The sequence below is a fragment of the Caretta caretta genome, chromosome 2 (assembly GCF_965140235.1).
Source record: "Caretta caretta isolate rCarCar2 chromosome 2, rCarCar1.hap1, whole genome shotgun sequence".
NCBI classification, from domain to species: Eukaryota; Metazoa; Chordata; order Testudines; family Cheloniidae; genus Caretta; species Caretta caretta.
The window spans coordinates 55,019,929-55,044,155 of NC_134207.1; the positions used below are offsets into that span (position 1 = coordinate 55,019,929).

Sequence of the window (24,227 nt, forward strand, 5' to 3'; positions counted from 1 at the left end):
CAGGATATAGCTTTTGGAAACTGATCAAGACAAATTTTAACTCCTATTCAATTCAAAGACAGTTTGCCAAGCAACCATCTTTTCCCCATACAAAATCCTTTCTTAAACTAATTTCTGCCTCAAAGCCTAGAAGAAGTGAATAAAATTAATACATTTGTTTACTAATGAATCATAACTCATTGTGTCACCACATCATATAATTTATATTACCCAGTCCAAATCTATCCTATTTCCCCCTTTAGTTTGCTCTCACTATCTTTCATTCAAACTCTGGATTGAAAACTCTTTAGAATCATAGACTATCAGGGTTGGAAAAGACCTCAGGAGGTCATCTAGTCCAACCCCCTGCTCAAAGCAGGACCAATCCCCAATTTTTGCCCCAGATCCTTAAATGGCCCCCTCAAGGATTGAACTCACAACCCTGGGTTTAGCAGGCCAATGCTCAAACCTCTGAGCTATCCCTCCCCCGCCCCAAGTACTTTAGTGTAGGATCCTTGTCCCTTTTGCAAGGTTCCCACACCCCTTTGATTAGCTGTCATATAATTTTATTATATCATTCGTTCAAAAGCATCTAGCGGTCCAGATTTGGCCTGCAGTCTGCCTATTGTCTATTCCTGATATACACCCTCAGTATAGAAAGAAACTGAAGGATATCAAAGATACTGAAGCCTTAAAGTTTACCAACAACCAGTTAAATTTCTAAAGAAGATAAGCAGTTTGCAACAAACTTGGAGCCTACCACTAATTTGCATTTGCTTATTCATTTACACCTCATAAAAAGCAATCATTCTGATTTGGTAGAGTTTTGTATTCACCGAGTACAGATATAAAGGACTACATAACTAATTAGGCCCCTAATGGCTACCATAATGGAAATGAAAGAGATGTTTAATATTTGTACAGTTAAGTCATCCTCTACAGAGAAAAGGTGCAAGGAAATCCAACTCATATAAAGGCATCGTTTGGTACTTGGTTTTTGCAGGATCAGTTGGAACATCTCTCTTTTTTCCCAAGTGAAGAACTATTCCTATAGTACAGAAGCTAATGTTATTTCCCAAGTACTGTAATAATCAACAAAAGCTTGTATAATAAAGAGAATAGTAAAGGCAAGTTCTAGGTTCTGAATGTTACCCAAATTAATTAACTAGATAAAAAACAAACTTCCCTCCAGGAACCTGACTAATCATTGAATTCAAATGTTAATAATTTTTTTTTGGGGGGGGGGGGGTACCATAAGGATAGAAAAACAAGGAATGAGATTAGTTGCTGAAGTCAGGTCAAAATCAGGGTTTAGTCAATAAGTTTTATTTTGAGAGCCCGTCTGGCAGTCAGAAATGAAAAAATAATATGTTAGCACGTATTATATCAATTATATGTAATAAAACTGCATAATAACAACTAGAATTAGCAATGTTTTGTTTGTTTCAATACAAATTCAGTGAGAACACAGTGTAAAGAGAGAATGTTTTTCTTTAGCCAATTTCATATAGAAACAGCTAAATGTAATAATGTAATGCTATATGAAAAGAAAAAAAAAAGATATATTCTCAACCATAATGTTGCATTTACTTAAACGCACATCAGAAAATACAAAGACATGGATTCCAAGAAATATGAAGTCTGATTGATTACAACATTCAAATTAATGCAGTGTGATAATTTGAATAGAAAACTTGAGAAAAGAAAGTATATAATAGCTCCATTTATGTTATTGTGAACTGACTCAGCTATACAACTTTTTTTGTGTAGAGATTCTGATATCTAAAAATCAAAGTCATTAAGAGGAAGGTGGTTGTGTCAAAACTAAAACACACACTCTGATACCCAAGACTATGCCCCAACTAAAAAACAAACAAACAAAAAATCATTCTTCTATTTGTTCCTCCCACCCTAGAACAGACAAAGACAGAACTGATTTCTTCTGTTGCTTCACAGCAGATCCTCAGCAGCAACTGCAGTGAACTGTCATTATACAGGTAAATTTAACTCTGGTGCTTCCCTTCCACAGAAGGGGCAGAAAAATTAAACAAAGGTCACATCATTTCTACTTAGCTAATGCTGGCTTCGTATTTACTTACTAGTAGCAAGCGGGACAATAATTGTCAAACTTAGTCAAATTTTCATATTCACAGTACAGTAGATCCTCAGAGTTATGAGCCCAAGAGTTACAAACTGACTGGTCAACCACACACCTCATCTGGAACTGGAAGTATGCAACCAAGCTGCAGCAGAGACCAAAAAAAACCCCAATCAAAAGGAAATACAGTACAGTACTGTGTTAAATGTAAACTACTAAAAAAAATGAAAAGAAAGTTTAAAAAAGATTTGACAAGGTAAGGAAACTGTTTCTGTGCTTCTTTCATTTAAATTACGATAGTTAAAGGCAGCATTTTCCTTGTGCAGAATAAAGTTTCAAAGCTGTATAAATCAATGTTCAGCTGTAAACTTTTGAAAGAACAGCCATAACGTTTTGTTCAGAGTTGCAATCATTTCCATTCCTGAATTGTTCATAACTCTCAGGATCTATTGTAAGTACATTTTATTACTCACCTAAAATAGGAACACTTTGGTCAGTATGTTGGGGTTAAAGTCTCTAAAAACCATAGATTAAATTCAACCATGGAATAAGCTTGCAGTTACTATTTACTTTAATAGGAATTACATCTGCTTAGTCCAGGGTTGAATGTGATCAGGTAGGGTCCAGGACAGGAGGATAATGTTGCTTGCAGAAAATAAAGAACGGATAAATTATAGCAGCTGCTGACCTACCCATTTATAATCTCATTTAATCTCTGGGAACTCTCAACATAAATATCTTATACTATTTTATGTTTCTCCTCATCTTTTGACCTTGCCACTAGCTATTAATAAAAAATTGACTCTAGTCTCCCTAAATCAGACCCATTCTATCATCTTCTGAAACACACAGCTTTCTCAGTCCATGTCCTTTCTCTTCAGAATCCATATTTGCTAATCCTGTCCCTCATGATACATCTGTGGACAGCTCAGCCCTATCTTTTGTTTGCCAACTGGTCAATGTTCAACGCTACAAACTCATACATCCTCCCTGACTACCCACACTGCTTTGTAAATTAATGGTTTCTGTGATCTCAAATCCCATTTGTAATTGTCCGGAGAGTGGCAAGTGATCCCCAAGGTATGCAAATAAAATATGTGTCAAGCCAACTCGGTCTATAAAAACAGTCTCTAGGGTATAAAAGCTTATATTATAACATTAATATTAAATTATAACAGAAGGCCCTGGGTAGCAGTTAGTGTCTCTTATATTAAGCTGTCCATGCTGCCTAGCATTTGGTCAAAAATCTAAAAAATGGTTACTAACCTTCCATAAGTGTTGTTCTTCAAGATGTGTTGCACATGTCCATTCCACTCTAGGTGTGGGTGTGTGTGTGTGGGTGGGTGTGGGTGTGCCCTGAATACAGTTGCTGAAAATTTTTCCCTCAGTGGTACCAGCTGGGGCAGCTCAAGTGCTCTCTGGTACGTCACGCTCATAGCACCGATATAAAGCTCCCAGCTGACCTCACACCTCCTTTCCGGAAACTCCAATGTCAAGGGCAGGAGGGTGGGTCATGATGCAACACATCATGAAGAAAAACAGTTATGGAATCTTAGTCACCATTTTCTTCTTCGAGTGATTGCACATATGCATTCCACTCAAAGTAACTCCCAAGCAGTTGAATAGGTGGAGGGATTGGAGTTCATGGTCACACTGATTGCAGGACAGCTCAACCAAATTTCCAATCATCTCTGGACTGCTGAGTGATGGCATAGTGGGAGGAGAATGTGTGCACCGATGGGCAGGTCACTGCTTTACAAATATCCTGAATCTGCGCTAGGATTTGTGCTAGTTATGCTGCTGAAGAATTTTTCAAGTTTGTGGAATGAGCAGTCAGGGTAGTCGGAGGCAGAACACCCACTTGACTGCAACAAGTACAAATGCATGCAGTGATCCAGAACAGAATTGTCTGTGAAGAGACTGGGAGACTATTCATCCTGCCTGCTACCACTATGAACAAGTTGGATGGACTTTCTGAATGGTTTAGTCCTTTCTGTGTAGAAAGCTAGGGCTCATCTAATGCCCAGTGAGTGAAGGCACTGTTTCTTCCTATTCGCATGCGGCTTCGGGTAAAAGACAGGAAGATAGATTGCTTGATTGCTATGAAATTGCAAAACCACTTTCGGGAGAAAACTGGGGTGAGGATGTAACTGCACATTATTTTTAAAGGTCTGTAGAGAGGTTCTAGATGTGATGGCATGGGGCTCTGAGACTCTTCTGGCCAAAGTGATGGCCACACAGGCCTTGGCTATGGCTACACTACAGAGTTTTGTCAACACAAGTTATGTTGACATACAGCCACCACGATAATTAAACAGCTGTTGCATGTCCACACTATGCTCCTCGTGTCGGTGGAGTGCATCCACAACAGCAGCTCTTGCATTGACAGAGAGCAGTGCACTGTGGATAACTATCTTACTGTGCAACTGGACGCAGGGTGATTTTGGAAGGGTTTGCAATGCCTCATGGGGCAGGTACAGCATCACATGATGAGGGTTTCTCAATCCCATCATTCCATGGGCATCCTACTAGATTGCCAGCTGCTTTTCAAGTGCCCTGGTAACCTGCAAACCAGCCATCCCCATCAGAAAGCATGGTTCCTGCACTGCTGTTCAGTATTGTGCTGTGCATTATGAACACAAGGCTATAAAAGGAACCCAATGGGGGGTTATTCAGCTGGGGGATGCCTTGATGGAGCATATTAACAATGAGCCACAATAACGTGTGCTGCTGTAGTGTGCTGAGCCTGGAATTGTTTGTTTGCACTTTGCTATGAACCTTGTAATGATTGCTGTGTGCGCCAAAAAGTAACAAATTTGAAGCCACTTTTAAAAGTAGCACTCAGTAATATGCCCAAACTGACATGGCTGAACACTAACACAAGAAGCCCACAGAACTGTGTACGTGTGTCTGAGGGGGGGGAGGGACGAGTTCGTGAGAGGGAGCATGTGTGTGTGTGAGTGAGAAGAGAGAGTGTTGGGGAAGTGTGTGTGTTGGGGGAGAGTGAGTGTGTTGGCACGCTGTCTCTTTAAGTTCAGACAGCAGCTGGAAGCAGCCAATCCTGAGGCAGAAGCTGGTGTACAGACAGCTGGTGTCCCCCTGTTTCCCCACCCCAGCTCAGTGGAGACCAGTATACCAGCAGAGGAATGGGGACACCCCAACATCAGCCCCTGCCTCACTCCCTGGCTCTGCACAGAAAAGCAGTCACTCTCCGCCCAGGCAGCACTTCGTCCTGCCTGCCTGCTGCTGCAGTCCTAGTGCTCGGGAGAGCAGGATTCCACATTAATGTTTTGATTCCGTGATTCCCTCTGAGTTCTCCCACAGCCTCTTTTTCCCCACAGACCAAGAGATCCACCCTCCCCTGTAGTCCAGGCAGGAGTGCGTTTGCTGCCAAGAGCCAGCATACTCAGCTGGTTAGTAGCTATGTGAGTTCTCCACACTGAGCAGTTTCAAAATTTGAAAGGGGAGCTTTGAGAGGAGAGGGGTGCATGGATGCAAAGCAGCAGAGTTCAAAACAGTGAGCAGAGCGGTCATGGTGGGCATTGTGGGATACCTCCTGCAGGCCAGTTACGGTGACGTAACAAATGCAGCGTTTACACTGATGCTTTGTCAATCTAACTTTGCCATAAAAAGCTCTATGCCTCTCATCAAGTCAGCAAATCAGGAGAGTTTTGTCGATGGAAGGAGCATCATAGTGTGTACAGTCTACTGTTTTGTTGAGAAAAGCTGCCTTTTGCCAACAAAACGGTGTAGTGTAGACATGGCCTAAGAAAACAGCTTTTCAGGAGAGGTACATTAAGAAGCACATTGCCGATGGTTTAAATGGAGGACCCATGAGCCTTAATAAGACCAAGTTCAGGTGCCAGGGAGGAACAGGCTCTCTTACTTGAGGGTAAAGCCTTTCTAGGCCGTTCAGGAATCGGACAGACATGTTATGTGGAAACAAGGACTGGTTATCCAACCAGGTTCAGAAGGCTGACATTGCTGCAAGGCGAACATTGATAGAAGAGATAGCTGAGCCTTGCAGCTTCAGGTGTAATAGATACTTGAGAATTTCTTGTAAGGATGACCGCATGGGCGAGACCCCACGTTGGGATGCCCAAACAGAACACCACTTCCATTTTGAAAAGTAAGTAGCCCTGGTGGAGGCTTCCTATTACTGAGTAGGACCTGATGAACCTGCTCCAAGCAAGCCTGCTCTCTGGGATTTAGTCATGGAGCTTCCACACTGTTAGGGAAGGGAGCTCAGGTTCACATGGAGCAGCCAACCGTGACCCTTAGACATCAGGTCTGGGTGTAATGGAAGTGGGATTGGGATCACTACTGAGAAGCCTAACAGAGTGGCGAACCAGTGTTGACAGGGCCATGCTAGGGCTATCAGAATGACCCAGTCTCGGTCCCGCTTGATGTTTAACAGTACTCCATGCAAGAGCGGGATGGGAGGGAAAGCGTAGTAAAGGTGTTTTGTCCATGGTAGCACAAAGGCATCCATGATAGACACCAGACTGTGGCCATGTAGGGAGCAGAATTGATGACACTTTCCATTGTACTGAATTGCAAATTGGTCTATCTGGGGAATCCGCCACTGCTCGAAAACACCCCTCACCACATCTGGGCAAAGGGACCACACATGGTGACTGGAGGAAGTCCTGCTGAGGTGATCTACCAGCTCATTTTGCGCCTGCGACTATAGCCATTGTCAAGTGAGGGCATATAAAAGGAGCGCCTGCACAGTGAAAGGATTCAACCACCTTGAGGGAGACAAGGACCCTACGGAGATACTGTGAGCGTAGTGTCCAGATGGTGGCGGTTTGGGGAGTACACTGAGGCCAGCCATGTCTGGAGGGGCCTGAGGTGTAACCTGGTATGTTGTACCACGTAAGTGCATGAAGCCATGTGCCCTAAAAGCCTCATTCAATTTTGGGCTGTTGTGATGGGATGACTTTTGAGGTGTGTTATCAGGAATGTGATTGACTGGAAATGTCCCTCTGGGAGGTAGGTCCTGGCCTGAGTAGAGTCGAACATAACTCCAATAAACTCTATCCTCTGCACCAGAGTGAGGGTAGATTTCTCCCCATTTATAAGAAGGACTAGGGCCTCGAACGACGACTGGATGAGTTGAATGCTGGATGCTATCTGAGCCCTGGACCAGCCCTTGATTACCCAGTCATCTAGATAAGGGTAGACCTGTACCCCTAACATCCTCAGGAAGACTGCCGCTACCGCCACACATTTTGTAAACACCAGTGGAGCTGCAGACGGGCCGAACAGGATGATGATGAATTGGTAATGCGAGTGGTTCACTACAGATCTGAGGAAACTTCTGTGATCTTGGTACATCTAAATATGAAAAAATGAGTCTTAAATCGAGGGTAGTGTACCAGTCCTCGGGATCCAGGGAGGGAATAATGGATGCCAGGGTGACCATGTGGAACTTTATTTTCTTGAGATAGCTGTTAAGTTTGCGCAGGTCTAGAATTAGTGAGACCTCCCTTGGCTTTTGGGATTGGAAATAATGGGAGTAGAGCCTTATGGCATTCTAAGGAACCTCTTCCACAACTCCCACCCAAAGGAGAGATTGAACCTCTTGGACCAGAAGTTCTTCACGAGAGGGGTCCCTGGAGAAGGACGGGGACAGAGGGGAGGAAGGAGGAGTGGAAATAAACTGGAGGGTATATCCCACTTCCACCATGCTCATTACCCAAAGGTCCGTGGTGATACAAGGCCCTGCACTAAGGGTTTGTAAACAAAGGAGAAACAGAGCCTGGCCTCGCGTGTCCCATCAAAACGTCTGTTTAGAACCCCCTGGATGTCTGGGTGGGGCAGGCTTTGACGTAGAGGTAGAAGGGGTGCTGGCCTATATTTAAAATCCCTGCTTCTTTTCTCTATAGATCCTGCTGGATAGAATATCAAACAAGCTGTTGGGGCCTGTTGTGCTTCCTTGAAGTTGCTGGTGTGTACAAACCAAGTGTACTAACCAAGGAGACTTAAGGGTCTCCCTGGAGTCTTTTAACCCATGAAGTTTTACATCAGTCTGGTCTGAAAAACTCCCTCAAAAGGTAGGTGCTGAAAGGTTTGCTGGACCTCCTGCGGGAGACCTGTGGACTGAAGCCATGAAGCCTGCACATAGCCACTGCCAAAGCCATGGACCTGGCCACCAAGTCAGATGCATCCAAAGCAGCTTGCAAGAATGCCCTCGCTACTGATTTTCCCTCATCCACCAATGAAGAGAACTCTTGCCTGGCCTCTTGTGGGAGCAAGTCCTTGAACTTCTGCATGGAGTCCCACATGTTGAAATCATATCTGCCCAGCAGCGCCTGCTGGTTTCTAATCCTGAGTTGTAACCCCCTAGTAGAATAAACTTTTCTACTAAATAAATCCAATTTTTTGGAGTCCTTTGCTTTTGGGGTTTCACTCTGATGACCTGTAGTTCTCTTTCACTGGCAGCGGATACTACCAGGGCTCCTGGGTGTACAAGAACTCATAACTCTAGGCAGCAACAAAGTACTTTTGCTCACCCCTTTTTGAAATGGGAGGGATGCAGGAGTCTGCCCCAAGGCTTTAACAGGGTCCATAATGGCCTCATTGAGAGGCAGGGTCACCCTTGAAGTGCCCGCAACAGCTAAAATGTCAACTAAGCTCTGGGAGGATCCTTTCATTACCTCCACCTGTATGCCCAGATTTAAGGCCACCCTTTTCAACAATTCTTGGTGAGCCTTATAGTCATCTGGGGGTGTGTGACAGCTGCTTCTGAAACAGCCTCATCATGGGAGGAGGAAGTGGACAGCACCGCTTGTGGACACACTTCCTTTCTTTCAACCTGGCAGGATCCCATTGAGCTGTCTCCTGTAATTTTGTGCCAGGCTCAGGACATGAGTCCGGCCCAGTTGCAGTTGGATGGGATGGTGATGCCCTTCGTTCTGAGGCCACCGAATAGGAGCACCTAGAGTAAGCTCCGGAAACTGGGGCAAAACCCCATGGGTTCAAAAACAGCCACTGGACTAGCATAGGTCCCCAATGATGACCTGACCATGCACTCAATGGTATCCCTGTGCCAGGTACATGGCAGGGTAGGAGTGTCTGGGGGAGCAGCGGGGATGACTCCTCGAACAAGAGGAGTAAGACTAGACCTCCGACTCAGAAGACAACGCCTCTATCCAGTGACCATGGAGGTACAGATTCCACCAGTGCCAGAGACTGGGTGCCATGGTGAAGACGGTACTGAAGGGCCTGGTACTGAACAATGACCAGAACCAATGGGTTCCTTCCTTTTCACCAGCACTGATACAGCTGACTTTTGTACTGCCAGTCAAACCAGAACCAATAGTGATAGAAGGTCTCTGGAAGCAGTGAATGCCTCTGGCATGGTTGGCACTGAGATAATGTAGGTACCACACTATATCACAAATGTAGACTCATCTGGTACCAGACTCGATGGTGCTTGCATGGATGCCTGAGTCAACGATGCGGACTTCTACAATACTGAGACAGAGGAGTGCCCTGACTTAGGTTGCACTCTACTCTGATCCTCATGCCTGGCCGTCTTCAGTGCTGGAGATCGTCCCCTCTTGACTAGCTATTTTTTGTACCTTTTCCTCGGCACTGTGGAGGGTGAATGGTGCTGGGACTCTAATACAGTAGGAACAGCATTCCTTACCAATGCCGAGGCATTCTGGGCAGTCAGAGTGGCCTGGCTCAGATGGAGGTCTCAGTGCCACCTCCATGAGCAAAAAACTCAGCCTGGTCTCCCGGTCCTTCTTTGTGCAAGGCTTAAAGTCTCTGCAGATCTGGCAGCAGCCCTCCTTGTGAGATTCTCTCTGGCACTTCAGGCAGATTGAGTGCAGATCACTCAGCCTTGTTGCAGAAAGAGCGGGCTTGAAGCCTGATGACCAAGGCATGCCTGGGCACCGGCTAATGAACAAAAACTCCATTAACTCAGTAAGTTACAAACTTATACTAAAACTATTTAGAAATAAGTGACTGTGTACAAATACACAAAAGACAAGACCACAGAGAGCTTGCCAAAGCAAGGATAACAGTTCTAGCAACTGTCAGAGGCGATAAGAAGGCACTGATGGGGTGCAGGATCAGCTAGGTCCTTTATGCCAGCGCTATAAGCGCGCGGCACCAGAAGGCATTTGAGCTGCCGTGGTGGATACCACTGAGGGAAAATTTTCTGATAACTGTGCTCAGGGTCTGCACACACAGAGTGGAATGCACATGTGCAATCACTCAAAGAAGAACTATAAAGATTAAAATGAAAAGATTAATTTATCCTATTGTAAAGATTCCACATATATTTAAGTAAAATCAGTTACTATTGAAGTCTAGCACCATGGCAGCTAAAATGGCTAGATAGGATGCAACAAATAATCAAAGACAACTTTCAGAGGAAGGAAATTATTTGGGGAGGTTTGTGGTGAAGAACCTATATCTGAGCAGCCCCACCAGACAACCTAGGATCCAGTAAAAATGGAAAGGGTATGTGAGTACAAAATACTCAAAATGTTGTAGGGTTTTATGTGTTTGTCTGGACTTTGGGTGGTGAGTTGTTTTCTTTGGTTGGTTGGTTGGTTGGTTGGGATTTTTTGCATCGAACAATTTTTCAATTAAACTTAAAGCGAAACAAAAACAAAACCTTTCTACCTTGCTCATTCAGTTTTAGAGTATGCTGGGTCAAGACAAGAATCATATCTTCATCTGTGACTAGATCCATTGGAACTAAGACTTAAAGCTAGGTGTTGGCAGTGTATTGATGGCCCTGGAGCCTGTAGCACCTAACTAATTGTCCAAGAAGTCTCATATAAATATTGAAAAGGGATGAAGTCAGGATTGATTCTTGTGCAATTCTAAAAGTGAAGACTCTTGGGAGGAGGAGGAGTTGCCCATCACAACTCTCTGACATCTATATAAGAAAAACAGATAATGTAGTTTATCTTTAGTAGCTCGGGAATTGAATGCAAGTCTATGGCACTCATTATTTGATTATATAATAAACTGCTGATATACCCAACATACTATCAGGACTGAAATTTTCCCTCTCTCCATTGCCACAAGGAGGGCATCTATGTAACAGAATAGTCTCAGTGCCTTTTCCTCATCTGAAGCATCGCTGTAAAGTCTCTAGTATACGGACACTGATTAAAATGATGCACTTCTCAGAAGCCTCAACTAAGAAAAGTGAACAGAGGAAGGCAGGAGAAATGTGGAATTTCCATTGTTATTTTGTCACAACCTTAAATGTTATTTTGAAGCATTTTTTCTATTAAGTTTATTCCTTTTAAAACAGTACTATATTAAAGAACTAGACTGGAAAGAGAAATAAAGCCCATCATTTATTATTTTCATTTTCACTTCTGTTTTCTCCATTTCAACAAATTGAAAGTGGTTCCCAAGAATGTCAGTTGTAAAAACAAAAATCAAACAACATTCTTTTTACATAATTATTTCTTTTTTTAAAATACTGGTTTCAATCCAAGTTGAATTTTTAATGGTCAAGCTATAAACTTATTAATGACAGTGCTGAAATGTGGGCATTGCTATAGAAAATCCTGTCTAAAGCAGAAAAGCACAAGTGGCAATATGGTAACACAACAAGATAGTTAGATATATGAAACACAGACTCAAAGACAAAGAGAAGAGAGTAAAGATATGGACAGCGAACAGGAAACAATCTTTTATACTACAGCCAAGTTGATGTGAGAGTCCCATGTGATCAGCCCAGGCATTAGTGCTTTGTAAAAGCATGTAATGACTCCAAGTTGCTCCCCTCAAGGGGTGAAACTGACCTGAGACTGGTTATCATTGCTGCCACAATTCTGGTAAAATGAGCTTTAATTTAATCCTCAAGTGACAATCCCAAGAAACACACAAAGATAACTAGAGTATTTTAAAATAATTCTTCAGAACTCTAACAGACCTAATATGTTGGTATCAAAAGGAAAAAAAAAATTAGGGCCTTTTCAAGGTTTATATCTATTCAAAGTAGAAATCAAGACATTTTGTTAAATCCACTTTGTGAAGCACGGCCTCTCCAATACTAGAAGGAAAGATAGGAAAGTCCACTGGTGAAATGATTAACTGATGCGACACTCAGACACAACCTTAAAAAAAAGCCAACCTCTAAGTACACATACCATCTGATCTTTATCAGACCTAATGAAGGGTAGATCACTAACTATTCCTACTAGATAAGTTTGTGTTAGGACAATTTTTTAAACAGAAGTTGTGATGGCCCTCATGATTTAAAAAGCTCTCTGTGCTCTAACAAGGACAGAGTTCATAATCCATAACTGAGGAAAATGTTCTTTAATTATTTTTTCCTTTAATACATAACACTTATAGATCCTAAACAAAAACTCTCACCAAATTAGAGTTAAGGTTACTAAAGTAATTCACACAGCCCTAATGCAAAATGTATAACTAACATTAAAAAGACCAGAATGACCTGTTTACACTGTTACCTAATTTCTGTCATCCTTACAGTGCATATATTCAGTTAACTTCAGTGTTGATGTGAAAAATCACCTTAGACATTCACAAAGAAGGTGTCTTGACTTTGACTCACAAGTCATATTTAAGAATACTTCAACACAAATAAGTCTGAATTATATAATTAGAAGGGTATAGAGAGTTTGTAAGCACATTACACATCATCTACATTGCCAGGCCTAGAAGTTCACCTTGTGTACCTGGTATATACATTATAATATACCTATGTTTTCCCCAGTGTCAAGCTAAGTGTGCAGGAAGAGCATTCCACTGTTACTCACCTCCTAGTGTGCACAATAGAGCTCCTCTCCTTCCAGCCTTAAGGAGGAATATGGCTCTCCTCCTGGCTCTTACTCAGGTTTGCAAGAGTGTGAAAGTTCCCTACTTCATTCCTTTAGAAGTGTACACATGAGCTTATGTTTCCAACCTAATGAGATAATTAGCAGTGTAGTTAGCAGCTCCACTTTTTATTCCTCTCTCAGAAGAAAAGACATTTGAAATTTTAGATGCCAGAGTTTTAACATCTAAAATGTTAGATGAAGGTATCTGAAAAACAAGTTAGTATTCTTTGGCTTTTATGATGCTATTAATATCAGTTTTGAAGAAAAATGGTAATAAAAATTAATTTAAAAAGTTTGTCAAACTAAATCTTCTCTCATAAATTTCAACATTTAAAAAGAAGGCATTAGAGGGTTGTGAAAAAATGTTAGACACCAGCCATAAATGTTTTAAAAGTAACTATTTTAGCTTTCTGGTGTTCTTAAATTGCTGAATATATTTCCTTGCAAATTTCCAAAATATTAAATTTCTCCCTAACAGTGGGGTAACTTGGCTATGATCATTGGTTGTTTTTATGCCTAACAAAGTGGAGCTTTAAGTCCTTTTTAACTAAAAACCTGAATGTAACCTTAAAAATTTAATTACTACCAACACATAGTGTTAGGTATAAAAAGTAAAAAAATGTTGGTGTTGTTTAATATGTTTAATTAGGTATTTTAATAATGTATTTCTGAAGTAACTGTAAGTAAATCACTAGCTTCAATAGAATTTACTATGGAGTATATGAACTATGACCCCTGGACTCCATCTTTGTAAGCAAACTTCTTTACAACTTAAACAATGGAGTTCTCTGGCTCAAACCGGACTGAACCAGCTTTTCCCGCCAGAGCCAACCCCCAACATTTTATTCCCTCAAAATTTTTCCCGCCTTAGAGAATATATATTCCAGGGGCAGCGCATGCACGGTCAAGTCTGCCCAACTCTCCAAAGCTAGAGAGAAGAGTACCATTTATCCCGCAGCAAGGTTGAGAAAGGAACGGCCTGTCATCACTATCCCCGCCACAGCAAACCGAATCCATTTTACCTGTGGAGGGTCCTGCTTTCCCGGTGTCCATAATCCCAGAGGGTCTCCCTGCCTGCGACGAAATCCAGCAGTCATCGGGACTCCACAGCGGTCCTCCTCAAAGGCTTCCAATTAGCTGGAGAGTAGAAGGTCCTGGGCCTCGCGTCTGTGCATAGTGTCCACTGCGTCTAAATCGTAAGAAAGGTTTCTGTATTGAGGTTTCATTTATTGTTTTTCTGAATGCCAAGGGAGGTTTTGTTGGTCTGAGCTTCAAGCTCCTAGAGCCAGTCGCCACTGTACAGTTAAGTTTGTGTTTCATCCCCCGCCGCCGTTTTCCCAGTTACCTTTACTCTTAATCACTTACCTTTGTTTGCACCATATTACCTTGTCTTTTCTTCATTTTTATTACATCATACAGGGAGGGAGGGACACCCTTATTGTAAGCTAAATCCACAGGCGACAGATATGGAAGGGAGTCGAGTCTGTCCTTCTGAGAAAAGAGTCTTTCCTTTTATCTCCCCTCTACCATTTCTAAGTTTTCCTTTCTGAAGCGTTGCTTTATTGCCCTTGAGGTAACAATAGTAAGCAACAAATACAGATCTATTTTAAGAAGAATGATATATTAACACACCTTTAATAAGTTGCTAAATACAAAAAAATCTTGTGTAAGAAAATAAACTAGACCTCAAGTGTCTTTTTAATTCCCTTTCTCATGAACAATTTGGGACCAACATCCACTCATTCTCAAAACTAATCCATGTCTGATTTAAAAAAGTGTATTGGTTCATGTGATCAATTAATGTAGATTACAAAAACTATTCATGGGACTCTTAAGCAATATCAAGAACTTCTGTACAAGAGACTTCTAAAAAAGGTTCATGCATCAATCTTTAGTCACACAGCCTTTGCTTTAGCAATAATTTGTTTTATGTTGTAATAACATATACTTTTTGGTACATCACTACGTGATCCAAAATATATATATTGTCAAATCATAAATTAGGGTGTAAACTGTTTCTTTAAAATAGGGATTGAAGTCAAGCTTAGTACCTCATACATAACACAAATTCTAACTATGCTCCTTTGTGTAGATTCACCAAAGGAGACTTCCCTCAGAGAGAGCAAGGTTCTGCTTTTCTCTGCTCGTTGTGCTCCACGTAAAGTAAATGACCATCCATCCAAATATAATTTTATTAATAATAAAGATAATTTTATAAAGATAAATCAGGTTTTCTCACCTTCCATTTTGTTAATGGAGAACTTCACCACTGCCCACCACCCAAAGCAACCATTTGCAATGTTTCTCTCTTGCCACAACCTCAGAGGGTATGTCTACACTGCAGCTCAGAGCAAACCTCTCAGCTCAGGTAGACATACACGCTAGTGGAGGCTGATGTCAGCACACTAAATATAGCTCTGTTGACATTGTGGCACCTACAGAGGCTCAGGCTAGCCCATTGATCCAAGTTCAAGTAGCTAGGGTAGGCTTGAGCTTGGGTGGCTGTTCTGAGCCTCTACCAGTGCCGCAACATTCACACTGCTATTTTTAGCTCACTTACTTGAGTTCCTCTAGCATAACTCTGTCTACCCAAGCTGAGAGGCTCAGTCTCAGCTGCAGCATAAACATACCCAGACCAAGGCATATGCCAAGAAATCATCGTATTTGGATCTGGCTGGTAATTGCATGGAAAGCCATAAAAAAAATTGCATGCCCTCCAATAAGTGTGTGATTAATGACTGGATTAGTGTCCCAGCGTATAACAGACTGCAGCATAGATGAGTAACATTCATTTGATCTTTAGGTTGCAGAATAATTAATAATGGTGACTGTACAACCTATCCTGAAGGACGATCCCTCACTCTCACAGACCTTGGGAAACAGGCCAGTCCTCACTTACAGACAGCTCCCCAACCTGAAGCAAATAACCACCAGCAACGACACACCACACAACAAAAACACCAACCCAGGAACCAAACCCTGCAACAAACCCCAGCGCCAACTCTGTCCACATATCTATTCAAGGGACGCCATCATTGGACCTAACCACATCAGCCACACCATCAGGGGCTCGTTCACCTGCACATCTACCAATGTGATATATGCCATCATGTGCCAGCAATGACCCTCTGCCATGTACATTGGCCAAACCGGACAGTCTCTACGCAAAAGAATAAATGGACACCAATCTGACATCAGGAATTATAACATTCAAAAACCAGTAGGAGAACACTTCAATCTCCCTGGTCACTCAATAACAGACCTAAAAGTGGCAATTCTTCAACAAAAAAACTTCAAAAACAGACTCCAACTTGAAACTGCAGAACTGGAATTAATTTGCAAACTGGACATCATCAAATTAGGCCTGAATAAAGACTGGGAGTGGTTGGGTCATTACAAAACCTAATTTCCCCATACTAATTTTCCCCTACTATTACTCACACCTTCTTGTCAACTGTTTGAAATGGGCCACTCTCATTACCACTACAAAAGTGATTTTTCCTCCCTTGGTATCCTACTGTTAATTGAATTGTCTCATTAGACTGACCTCCTACTTGGTAAGGCAACTCCCATCTTTTCATGTGCTGTGTATTTATACCTGCTACTGTATTTTCCACTCCATGCATCTGATGAGGTGGGTTCTAGCCCACGAAAGCTTATACCCAAACAAATTTGTTAGTCTCTAAGGTGCCACAAGGACTCCTCGTTGTTTCTAATTGGGGAGTAGTGCATATAGCCAGAGGATCCTTCCCAGATAACAGAGACTCAGCACCGGGCCACAAGCCATCGTGGCAACTGCATCACAGCCTGGCCCAGAGACCTCACCACCAGCGGTGTCTATAACCCGGGAGTCCTGCCAATAGCAGGGGACCAGTCTCAGAAAGCAGGGACTCAGCATCAGGCTGAAACCATGCATCAGACCTTGACTGTGTTTAGTTTGTAAGGGGTTTTTTTTATAATCTTATGCACCTGCCACTCATGCACGGCTCTCATGATACCACTCTTCTGCACCATAACATCTGTCCTTCTCCTACTGCCTCTCTTTCCCCATTGGATTCATCTCCCATTAATGGTTACACATACTCCTCTACAGTTCACACTGCCTCTACTTGCTCCTTATCCCCTGTCCACCCTGATCTCCTCCCTCCTCCAACCAGCACAAATCAAGGTCCCACATCCGCAGGCTCATCCTCACCTCTGATAACATTTGCCCCAATCCTGGCTCTCCTTCAGGTCTCACCTCCTACACCCAACCCTGCCATCACTACTGCTACTCTCAAGCCATCATTCCTAACCTTATGCTCATTCCCCTTCTTTATTCCTCCCTGCTCCCCTTCTCTTGCTGTCTCTATTTCAAAAAAAAGATCACAGCCATTTATAACCTATTCATCTCATTCCTAACAGGTCCTGTTTCTCAGGGAGACCTGGATACCTTTGTCTGACTTTGCCTCTTCAGTTGCCCTCTATTACAGAAACCTGTTCTTCTCTCATGCTCCCTGCACTGGATCAGACTATGGTGGGGGTGTTAGGCTTCTTTTCTCCTGTTTCTGCTGCTTCTATAGATTCATGGATGCCAGGGCCAGAAATGACCATTTTGATCACCTCCTCTGACCTCCTGAATAACACAAGCCATCGAACTTCCCCAAAATAATTCCTAAAACAGATCTTCCTCAAAATAATTCCTAAAACATGACCCTTGGTAAACTGTTCCAATGGTTAATTACCCTCACAGATAAAAATTAATACTCTCTTACTAGTTTACATTTGTCTAGCTTCAACTTCCAGCCTTTGGATCATGTTATAACTTTCTCTGCTAGACAAGACTACAGAGTCCATTATTAAATATTTGTTCTTTGGGAAGGTACTTATAGACTTATAGATGAGCTATTACCAGCAGGAGAGTGAGTTTGTGTGTGTATGGGGGTGGGGGGGATGTGAGAAAACCTGGATCTATGCAGGAAATAGCCCGACTTGATTATGTAAAGAGTTGTCACTTTGGATGGGCTAGCACCAGCAGGAGAGTGAATTTGTGTGGGGGGGGTGGAGGGTGAGAAAACCTGGCTTTGTGCTGGAAATGGCCCACCTGTTGATCACTTTAGATAAGCTATTACCAGCAGGACAGTGGGGTGGGAGGAGGTATTGTTTCATATTCTCTGTGTGTATATAAAGTCTGCTGCAGTTTCCACGGTATACATCTGATGAAGTGAGCTGTAGCTCACGAAAGCTCATGCTCAAATAAATTGGTTAGTCTCTAAGGTGCCACAAGTACTCCTTTTCTTTTTGCGAATACAGACTAACACGGCTGTTCCTCTGATACTTATAGACTGTAATCAAGTCACCCCTTAAACTGCTCTTTATTAAGCTAAATAGTTGGAGCTCTATGAGTCTATCACTTTAAGGCATGTTTTCTAATCCTTTATACATTCTCCTGGCTCTTCTTTGAACCCTCTCCAATTTAGGAATATCCTTCTTGAACTGGGCACACCAAGACAGGACACAGAATTCCAGCAGCGGTCAAACCAGTGCCAAATACAGAGGTAAAATAACCTCTCTACTCCTGCTTGACACTCCCATTTATGCATTCAAAGATTGCATTAGCCCTTCTGGCCACAGTGTCGCTCTAGAAGTTCTGGTTCAGCTGACTATCCACCACAACCACCAAATCTTTTTCAGTCACTGTTTCCCAGGATAAAGTCCCCCATCCTGTAAGTATGGTGTATTCTTTGTTCCTAGATGTATGCATTTACACTGAACCATCTTAACATATATTGTTTGTTTGCACGCAGTTTTCCAAGTGAACCAGATCATTCTGAATCAGTAATCTTCTTCATTATTTATTACTCACCCCCAATTACTGTGTCATCTGAATACTTTATCAGTGATGATTTTATGTTATCTCCTAAGTCATTGACAAAAATGCTAAATAGCATAGGACCAAGAACCGATCGTGGAGGGACCCCACTGGAAACACACCTGCTCAATGATAATTCCCCATTTACAATTACATTTTGAGACCTATAAGTTAGACATCTTTTAAGACATTTAATAGATGCTATGTTCGTTTTATATTGTTCTAGTTTTTTAATCAAAATGTTGTGTGGTACCAAATCAAATGCCTTAGTCTAAGCTTATTACATCAACATTATTGCCTTTATCAACCAAACTTGTAGTCTCATCAAAAAAAGGTATTATGTATGTATGTTAGTTAGTATGATTGAATCTATTTTTCATAAACCCATGTTGATTGGTATTAATTATACTACCCTCCTTTAATTTTTTATAAATCAAGTACCATATCAGCCGCACTGTAATCTTGCCCAGATTGATCTCAGACTGAAAGGCCTATAATTACCCAGGGCTTCCCATTTACCCTTTTTAAATATTGGCACAACATTAGCTTTCTTCCAATATTCTGGAACTTTCCTAGTGTTCCAAGACTTCTTAAAAGTAAACATTAATGTTTCAATAGGCTACTCAGCCAGCACTTGGATGTATGTTATCCAGACCTGCTGATTTAAAAATATCTAACATTAGTAAAAAGAAAAGGAGTACTTGTGGCACTTTAGAGACTAACCAATTTATTTGAGCATAAGCTTTCGTGAGCTACAGCTCACTTCATCCAAATGAAGTGCCTTCACTTCCCCTCTAAACTTGGCCTGTTTTTTAACCAATATTGCCTTCTTCCTCGATGGTGGCTTTTTGGGTAAAATGTTCTTAAACAATTCCCAATTATCATTCACATTTTTCTGATTAAATTCGTCCTCCTAGTTGATTTGGCTTATAATTCTTTTGATTTTTGTGAAGCTGGCCCTTTTAAAGCTCCTAGTAGGAGTATTACTTTACTCTGTTTGCACATATAAATGTAATCAAATCATAATCACTTGTACCTAAGCTATCATTAATTTTTAATTCTGTGATCAGTTCAGAGGACTCTGTCCTTGGTCCCTTCTCTCCTCTCTCTAACACCTTATCTTCAGACAATCTCATCCACAAACACAAATTCAACTACCACCTCTGTACTGGTGACTCACAGACCTATTTCCTTCTGTCCAAACTAAAATCTTGCCCCTCCCCCCCCAACATCTTCTCATTGATGTCTAACCATCAGCTAAAGCTTAAGAGCTCTGCTTTACATATGTTAATTTTCCTCCCACACCCAGCTCTCCCCTCACCTCCTTTCTCAATCACTGTGGACAACACCACGATCCTACCTGTCACTTAGGCCAGTTACCTGGAGGTCATCTTTGACTTGCACCTTTCTCTTAGTGCTCACATGCAGGCTATGTCTAAATCTTGCCAACTTTTTCAGCATAAAATCTCTAAAATACAGCCTTTCCTATCCATCCACACAGTTCAAACTCTCATCCAGGCTCTCATCATCTCACATCTCATTGTCCTTTTCACTAGTCTTGACAACTACAACTGTGCCCAGATCATATCTATTTGGAATGCAAAGATCACTCTCTAGCTTGTCTCTTTGACCACATCACTGCTCTCTTTGAATTCCTTCACTGACTCCCCTCTTCTCTATCACATCAAACATAAGCCATCTGTCTTCACCTTCAAGGCCTTTCACAGCCTATCTGCTATCATTCACTATCAAAATGTCAACCTTTGCCTCTGACTAGCCAATATAGCCTCCATCGCCCACTTATTAAATTTTCAACCTAACACCTTGATGCTTTCTCCCATGCTCCCTGTCATGGGAGGAGCTCTCTGTAAACATCTGCAAAACTACCTCATTATCCTCCTTCAAATCTCTCCTTTGCCATGATACATACAAAAAAAATGTATGGTATTAACAATGGTTAGACTACTGGTGTGCTGACACCACGACCTATCATGCTAATGTATGTTGTCTCACTGTTTCCTTATATTCCACTTTTTTTGGTCTGTAGCCATCTGTTGTCTCTTGTCTTAAATTTAGATTGTAAGCTCTTCAGGGAAGGGACCATATTTTTTATTCTTTTTATTCTATGTATGTACAGCAGCTAGCACAATGGAGTCCTTGTCCGTTCCTTCCCAAGCACTATGGTAACAAATAATACCTAAATAAATAACAGCAACAAATGCAGCACAGATGAGTAACATTCAGCTGGTCTTTACTTAAGATTCTAGAATACACCATTAATAGTTTCTTCAACCTCAATTTCCTTCGAAGAAAACTCTACTGCAGGAGGTCAACTGGGTAGATTAGCTCAATGTTCCATTTTGGAGCCACTTCTCTAGTGCAATGGTTCTCTACCTTCTATGTAACAAGACCTCAAGTAAGAACAGAAAAAAGGTTTAGGACACTCCTTCCATCCAGCCATAAAGAAAGGAGGGTGATTCAACCTCCTAAAACCTGTTTGTAAGCCTCTAGGTTGAGAATCTGTGCCTAACTATGAAAAGATTGTGAAAATAATTATTAAATTAAAACAAATTATACCTTACAAATATTTGACTAAATATACTATTTTCTAATATTTCCATGGCAATGGATGTTTGTCAACTTACTTCCTACAGACACTTGTCTTGCCTGAGAATAAAAACTGTGATGGAAAAAAATTCTTTCCCTTTTAGTTCAAAGGAAAAAAAAATCAGTCTAATTTTGACTGTCTTAGATAAGAGCCAAGATTTGGTAGGCATGTAGTTTTGTTTTAAATTAACTTTTTTTTGCTTATTTTATGGCCAAATTGGAGTCTAATGCTTTACACATTAAGACCGACACATCTCCATTCCTCCCCAAGTGTCACTGTAAAGTGATTTTCCTTTTCTGTCTCTCAAGTGGTGATGGAAGAGAGGTTTCACTGATAATCAGAGTACAGAGTTAAGAGGTAAGCCTTACAGTTTTACCAACAGAAACAGTTAAAGAAATTAATTAATATAAATACTGAAACCTGTTAACCTATTTTCATTACTCCTCCCTGCAAAATTAAATCTTATTTTCTAAGAAACACTGGAATCAGCTCCCTTTTTATTCTGACATAGGAAACCTCTCCCCTAAAGACCTCTCCTCTCCAGAAAGGGAAGGAAAAAAGTCAGGGAGCATATACAACATAAAGTATATATGTTCGTATTTTCCTCACAAACCTTTATAAGTGATGGAGGTACCATCACTTATAGTTGAGGTTGCCCAGTATTTCCCATTATAAGACCCTATTTTCAGTTGCTTATAAAACTTTGCCAAGCTTTAACTATTTGAGCTAAAATTTTCCATGCCATGTGTCTGCTTCAGGTTATTTAGTAATTTTTAATTTCAGCAAAAATGATTCAGCTGTTTTTGAGAGAGATGGTAAAGAAAAATGTGTTGTTTTGCCCAGGTTAAAAAAATTGTACAATCATTTCACCGTAGAGAAGCTCTATAGCCCCCATGCTTTGGAGCAGGGGTATGGCATTTCACTCCTGGAGTCAGAAGTGTACCTTTTGCCAAGTTATGAACCTCTGCAAATCTCAGTTTGCATATGTTCAGTACACACTTGTTAGAGTTAGGCAGCAAAATTCTCTGAAAATTCCATCTCTACTGGGCATGCTCCAGCCCAGGGCTGCAGGGGCTGAACATGACTTTTCCTGCTATTGCTCCTCCTGGCAGCTGAGGGACTACTGTGTTACTAGGTGAGAAGCAGGTAAGCCAAGTGCCATCTCTGGCAAAGGTTGCAGGCATCAACTAAGAACTGGCTAACTCACAGCTGGACGCCAGACCCAGCTCACTTTTGTGTTAGTATAATTCAAAGTAGATGTTAAAAATACATTAAAATGTGTTTAGTGTTTAAATTTCAGGAAAAACTGATGGGATGTTGCATTCACTGTTTTCTCTTATCTGTACCCTGTTATAATGAAATAGCAAACATTAGCATTGTATTTACCCCTGTAACTAAGTAAACCGTCAAATGAGAAAGTTCTTAATTTGCGTTACACAAGGCTTATAACAGGAAAGTGCTAATTCCTGTGCATGGAAAGCCAAATGGTCATTGTGTGTGAGAGCAAAGATCAAATTCTCTAAATGCATTCCTCTCTCCTCATCAGGAGAGAAGGTACCCACTTGGGGGCCATCCTGTCAGCTTGGTTTCTGTGAGAAAAAGCTATACATATGGACACAAGGAAAAATCCTGTTTGGACTGTTTGGATTCTAACAGGGCAGAATAACTGCATGAGAAGACAGAGATCCCCAGAGTTACACTGGGTAGCCCTAAAAGACTTTTGGGAAACTGGCAGATTACTACATCTCTGGTACCTTTTGAAATTACATAGTGTGATTCACTTGTACATATATTTTTACCTGCTTTAACCTCTCAATAGCTCTCATTTCTTTTTCTTAGCTAATAAACCTTTAATTAGTTTACTATACTGTTGGCTACCAGCATTGTCTTTGGTGTGAGATCTAGGATGCAAATTGACCTGGGGGAGTGACTGGTCTCCTGGCACTGATTATTTTGTTGTTTTTGGTGTAAGTGACCATTTATCACATAAACCAGCTTGTCTGGATGGCAAGATAGACCGGAGTGTCTAGTGGCTGGCTCACATACAAGATGACAATCTAGTGCTTCTATACGTTAATAGAGAACGTATTGTGGTTGCCGGGATATGGCAGGCCTAAGCCTGCCCATAGCTAAAAGCCCTCCCCCTTAACTGCAGGGGAGAGGTGGACCCAGTATGTGGTTTTCCCAAGTGGATACTGAAGACAAAAATAAAAAACTGGGATAGGAACGAAGGTCAGAGAGTGAAAATTAGGGAACTGGAAGCAGAAACCGTGCACAGAACCCCCCACAGCACCCACTGCTCCTTAAAGGCATCTAAGGAGTCAGTGGACACTGCCAAGGCGAACTCTGCAAGGAGACTTGATTGAACAAGGCAATTGAAATAGGTCCCACAGCCCCAGAGTACCACCTCCCTATCCAGCTTCTTCCTCTTTGTGTGATGGTTGGCCATCTTGGCCAATGCCAGGAGAAGGCTGATGAGGAGGTCTCACAACTTTGTAGGGCCAAGGATGGGGTGTGTGCGGAAATCAGGAGGTGTGAGGAGAAGTGCAGCCAGTAAGAGGTTCTGAAGGAGTCAAAAAAGGGGTTGCAACCTGGTACATTCTATGTAGATGTGTCCCAATCGCTGCAGAAAGGACAGGTGTTAATAGGAGTAACTGAAGTGGCAGAGGTTTGTGCTGTGAATCTAAAGTTTCAAACCTTGCTGATGAATCACGTGGGAGTTAATATTGTTCTACATGACGGAATTTGTTTTTTTCAGTTTGCTTTTTTTAAAAGCTAAGAAATTAAATAAAAATCTATATAATATGGGTTTGAATTATTATTTTCTGTTGAACTAAAATATTTTCTGAGTAGTTCACT

The 24,227-nt window shown here is 41.6% G+C and overlaps 1 long non-coding RNA gene across 1 annotated transcript in view; it reads right to left on the reverse strand.

Annotated features, from left to right (window-relative positions):
- Positions 1–24,227, reverse strand: part of LOC125632576 (uncharacterized) — a 73,328-nt gene that overhangs the window by 28,311 nt on the left and 20,790 nt on the right. Inside the window, exon 2 of the long non-coding RNA XR_007355359.2 lies at positions 13,932–14,098. This is a non-coding gene — a long non-coding RNA (uncharacterized LOC125632576). The remainder of the gene's footprint in view (positions 1–13,931; positions 14,099–24,227) is intronic.